Below are 6,000 nucleotides of genomic sequence, written 5' to 3'. Positions count from 1 at the left end.
AAAATATTTGACAGTTGGTAAGATAAAAATGTTGTTAGAGTTAATGTTCATTTAATACTTGGTAAAAGTGAGTGTACCATTAATTTTTTTTAGCGGGTGAATGTGGCACAATCCCTTTTAAGGAAAAAACAGAGGGAAAAGATCAAGATGAGGCAGGGAAGGATTCGGACGAGGGAAAAAAAGGCCGAGGAAGAAAATGATGAGGCGGAGGAGCAGATAGAGATAGTGAAGAAGGACGATGAGAGAGAGAAGGATGGAGATGAAGGAGAGGAAGGGAAGAGAATGAGAAAGAGTGGGAGAGGAGCAGAATGAGGAGAAAGATGATGTCAAGGAGAACGAAAAGATGATGCAAAGGAACACTGCAAGGATGATGCGAAAGAAGAGCAGAAGGAAGAGGAGATGGATAAACTATGTTAAGGAAGAGAGTGATGATATCAAGGAAGAGGAAAAGGAGATGATGATACGAAAGAGGAGTGATTTGTCAAATGTCGACTATCGTCCCATGGGCGGGAATCGACCCCATTTGCATCACTGATCCAGGATGAGTGCCTGTTGAGGGCAGTGGTTAGTACAGATAAGGAAATGATATGAAAAGTACATGTGACTTATAACACTTATACGTGTATTCCGTCCACATGGCTGCATTTGACAGGCCATAACAATTTCGTTCGTGTTCCCCAAGCCAAAGGCCTTTATGTCGATATAAACTCCAGTTTTATATAAATTTGAGTTTTATCCCGTTCTCAAAAATATTTGACTTATACGATGGCAGCCAGCATTATGGTGGGAAGGAACCGGGCATAGCCCTGGGGAAACGCTACGACCATCCGCAGGCTTCTGCAAGACCTTCACACGTACGGCCGGAGATGGATCCAGCATGTGCTGGACTTGAACTCACAGCGACCGCTTTGATGTATTGCCCCTGGGTCATTGCACCGCGCTGGTGTAATCCTCTTCTAACTCACGGAGGCACCCAATTTTCAATTCAAACGTTCTGAAGCATCTACTTATACTCATTTAATTTTCATTTGTACACACCTAGCACTGAATTACCACTGGGAAAATGCCCAACAAAATAAACAATCTCCCGTGATGTTCTACCTCACACTTCAGTGAGGAAAACTAACACACTGGCATCGATGAAGGGGATGGGCGTAGGGGGTGGGGGTGGTGGTTGTCTGACAAATGTAGACCCGAAAATCCGGAACGTTGAATGTAAAAAAGCAAATTTTATATGCTAGCATGGTACACAATTTGAATACTGATGCTTCGCAACGTCAATGAAAACTGTTGACTGCATTTCTTTGCATGATTCCGTCCGACATTCGTACTTTATATACTTTCTTAGTACTGAGATAGTTTGTGTTGTACGTCGTTTCGGGAATGAGGTTCACTAGCCCTCTACAAAGGGAAGCAAATCTTGTAACTCACGGGACAATAGTGCCCTCTATCTATTTGAATGACAATGCTAGCTATGATTATTCATGATTACTGGTGTTGGTATTGAAATCAGCGGTATTGTTTAGGTAGGTGGAGGGCAGTGCTGTTTTATGAGTTACTTTTCCCTTTGTTTCTCCACTGGCCTTGCGATTATGGGTCTGGAATGTCCTTATCGGTTGAGAGCTGGTTTACGAAAGTCTGTTTCCACACATAGATTCTGAATATCAAAGATTACATAATGAGGGACAGAAGAACAAACGTAAAGGCAATTTGATCTTGAATTTTAGTTAAACATAACGATATTAAGCGAAAAGACGTAAGAAATAAACAGCCGCTTAAAGCTAATATACTTTAATAAAAGATATGCGAACAAGTCACATGTATTAAAATCATAAAAATTACAGTCCAGATAATGAAATCAAAAACCCTGTTTCAATTGGAAAATGTTTTGAATAGTCACGAAGGGTAAACACTTAAATCTTAATAAGATACATTCACATAAAACTGTGTATATATATGTACGTCTAAAACTTGTCTTTCTATGAAAGAAAAAATGAGATGAAACACAGATAAATGAGGTTAAAAAGTTGTTATTACAAAACATTGTATGCATCTACACTTTTTGAAAATTTAAAACGAATTAACAACCAAAATGAATGGCAGGCTTTATTTTTTTTTTAACCACAAAAATATTTTCTGACAAAACCATGACAATTGCTAAATATATTTTTAATATTATTTCCCATCAACTTACTCTAAATGTATTAATAAAAGCAGGTCGAAAGATGTGCACAGTTTAGACAAATACATGTATAAAACAAAAGCTGGCGAAATCATACATTTGACCTTAACAATTAGGTTTAAATCGCAGGTGTGTCATTCATATTCGTAAGTCGAAATTTCACATTAATGTTTAAATGTTTAAACACTTCCTCACGTGCATTCTCATATACACATCGACATTGCATCTCGGACATTGCTTGTCGTACACACTGCATTTGGCAATAAAATATATCATATTAAAAATTAATGATTATCTTCCATTGTTATCACTAATATATCAAGCAGATTACAAGCCAAAAATGTTAACTGTAAATTAAGCAGTAGTCAAAAACACAGACATTTAAGTCTTTGAAGAAAGAAATGTATCTCTCTCATGGACTTAAGCTTTCATTGCTGCATTGTAGTAGGTTGGTGGGGAATCGGCTGGCATGTTCTCACGTGTGGACGTCTTCGACATCTTGACGCAGAGGTAGACAGCTACCATGATGGCCGCAAGTAGCAGGACACCGAACACAATAGCGACAGGGAGGAACGCTGCATGCATGCTGCAGGTGTTCTGGGCTGGACCTGTGGAAAGATTAAATTATTTTTAATCTGCTTGCCTTTTTCTCTTTTTGTTTTGCTATTTTGAAAACGTCATGAACGACCTGATATTTAGTACCAGTCAATAAAATAATCGTCAGATATAATAGCCTCTCCTGACAGCTCAGGTGGCCTAATGGTTAGAGCGTCTGCCTCGAAATCATGAGACCTGGAAAAAACGGAGTCGGGTCATACCATAGGCTCTAACAATTGTCCTTAATGCTGCCTCACTTGACACTCAGCTCGGAGAGGTTAATGTAAAGAAAGATGGCTGGTTGACGCATTGTAAATACAGTGTGACTCGGTGGGGTGTTATGTCTAGTGTCTTCGGCATGATACTTCAGTGACGGCAGCACATTCCCTGACAAAAATTGTCAAGTACGACGTTAAAACTCAAGCATACACATATAACCGCCGATCCTTGTACTGACTTGTTGCTGACTAGGTTTGAAACAGAACCTAATCCGTAAACGTCTGAAGGACCATGTGCGAAGTTTGGAGACATCGGTACTTAAAACCCATAGAATAGAGTTATTAATATAATTCATAATGGTTTCCCCACTGTAATATAAATATCTGCATTCGCTAGTTGACTCAATGGTGTCTAACACCTAACTCAGGTATTTTCCACTTAGTCTCTCGTGATCGAGCTCATGGTTTTGATCGGGGGAAACCAAAGTGCCCATAGCAAAGCACCTACTTTCAGCAGACGTCTAACAAACCTTGTGACTTAAAACACATCCGAAACACCGAGAGTTGCATTCGAACAAGTGACTTCATGTGCCAAGCGTCTAAAGGCTGCATCAGGTCAGCGCTTTAACTATCCGAAGAAGTGAAGAGACCTCCATTCCTGGCTGATAAATACCGTCACATGTTATTGCTACACAAAAGCGTAACCCATGAGTTTGTACTGTTCTCTACTCATTAAATATCATGACTTTCGAATGAGGAACATAACCAATTGACAAATTGGCAAACATCGATCTTTTCAATACTCGTTCTGAATTATATTATACTCACATTGGTCGGTGAAAGACACTCTAATCCTGTATGAAGCTGTGGCCTCGCCTGTCTCATTGCTGGCAGCCTCTCGACGACGTCTTCCGATGTTTTGAAAGCTAGAATCACTGGAACAAATGTTGGTAGGCTGAAGGAAAAAAATCAAACTTATCATTATTTATTTGTTTCATTGTTATTTGATTAGTGCAATGCAGAAAAAATGTTTAACACTTATTGGTAAGATAAGAATGTTGGCTTCACAATTGTTAATGCTTTTCATTTAATACTTGAAAAGTGATTACGCAATGAGTGTCTCCAGCGTATGGACGTGATCTTAAGGTGCAAACAAGAAAGAAAAAGGGAAAGGGACATGAGGAGAAGGAGGATGTGGGCAAGGATAAAAAAGGCCGAGGAACAAAATCATGAGGCGGAAGAGCAGAAGGTGAAAGAGAAGGGTGATGTGGAAGGGAACGATGATGTGGAAGGAGAGGAGAGGAGCAGAATGAGGGGAAAGATGATGCGAAGGAAGAGTAGGAGAAGGAAGAGGAGAACGACGATGCTAAGGAAGAGGAAGAGGAAAAGGATGGTGGGACGGAAGATAAGGAAAGGAAGAGGAGATGGGTTATACGAAAGAAGAGTGATTGGTCAAATGTCGACGATGTTTTTGCAAAACCAACCTCCCAATGCGGTTCACGTCACACTGGGCGGATACTTCAAATGGAATCGACCCCATTCGCATCACTGATCCAGGATGCCTTGCTATTGAGGGCAGTGGTTAGTACAGGTAAGGAAATGATATGCAGGGTACATATGATAAGACTTACACATATGTTCCCTCCACATGATGTCATTTGACAGGTCATAACAATGTTGTTTGTGTTTTCCATCGCAAAGGCCTCCATGTCGATATAAACTCCAGCCGATCCAGTGGTAGTAATCTTCCTTATGTTTTTGAACATGCCATAACTTGACCTCACAGGACACCTGTTTAATAAAGATTGCGATACATGAGAAATATTTTTGTCACGGTATTAGGAAATGGTAATTCCATGTGAAACAGATACTCAAGGACATTAGAATTTATGGATTACAGATTTTTTAGACTACTAGTATATTTTTTTTATATACTTCATTGGTGTTTTACACCCTGCACTTATACGATGGCAGCCAGTATTATATCTGGAGGAAACAGGGCCCGAGGAACGCCGAGACCATCTGCATCTCACATGCGGCCAGAAAGGAAGCCTGCGTTAGCTGGACTCGAAATCACAACGGCCACCTTCTTGAGATTCTACTGTTTTATTGCGCTGCGCTGGTGCGCCAATCACCTCAGCCACGGAAGATAATCTTTTTCAGTTATATGTAGTACTCGGGAGCATCGAATTGCGCTCATGGTAGTAAAAGACAGCTGACCATTTTCCTGATGCCTGTTTTATAATTATTATTAAATAACTAGCATGTAGCAAAGGTTGTGAAACAAATATATCCACATTCGATGGATTTGAAGGAAACTTCAGCATCCAAATTGTGCATCTTGTTAACACAGGTATGCCTATGTCCGAAACATTTAACGGTCTCCTTTCACGCCGTCTTTACGACTGAAAGACAAATTTTCACGGTGTTAATTATAAGCAAAAGACCAAAGTTAACTTCCCACTTGGGAAATGGCCGAAAACCCGACTTTACATCATTGGTTTTCTCCTTGTATTTTCTTACATTCCGCTTGCACCTTAGTGTTTTCAATTTTGCAGTTTCCCGTTTAGGATCTTCTCCCTTTCATGTTTGTCGTGACGAAAAACGCAATGTGGTCACTTCCGATTTCCACACAGATTGCAGTGAATTCTTCTTCCACTGGAAGAATGTCCAACAACATGAACATTCTGCCCTGTGGTTGGATCTCACACGTTCTTGAGCCTTTCAGTCAGGAAAACTCACCCATTGCTATCGATGATACTGATGGGTGTGGATTGGGGGTTGTTAATCTGACACGTGTGCACACGGAAATCATCAACGCCGGCTTTAAGTAAAAAAGGAAAACAAACAATAATACACTTTGCATGCCTACTCCTTTAAATTGAACACTCATATACATGTATATATCCTTACCTTAACACTTTTTTCAAAGTGCTGCAATTAGAAAATTCTGTAACGTTATAGTATATATGTAATATCATGTTAAAATTTGGAAGCAACGCG

General features: G+C 39.9%; 1 long non-coding RNA gene across 1 annotated transcript; it reads right to left on the bottom strand.

Moving 5' to 3' along the window:
• Positions 1–1,808: 1,808 nt before the first annotated feature.
• Positions 1,809–4,843, bottom strand: LOC135463095 (uncharacterized). Its single transcript, XR_010443518.1, has 3 exons — positions 4,629–4,843; positions 3,826–3,952; positions 1,809–2,790 (listed from the first exon to the last, which is right to left on the bottom strand). It is a non-coding gene; the product is annotated as an uncharacterized LOC135463095 (long non-coding RNA).
• Between the last annotated feature and the right edge of the window lie 1,157 nt (positions 4,844–6,000).

Source organism: Liolophura sinensis, chromosome 2, assembly GCF_032854445.1.
Source record: "Liolophura sinensis isolate JHLJ2023 chromosome 2, CUHK_Ljap_v2, whole genome shotgun sequence".
In the NCBI taxonomy this organism is placed as follows: Eukaryota; Metazoa; Mollusca; class Polyplacophora; order Chitonida; family Chitonidae; genus Liolophura; species Liolophura sinensis.
This window is presented reverse-complemented; position numbering and strand designations above follow the sequence as displayed.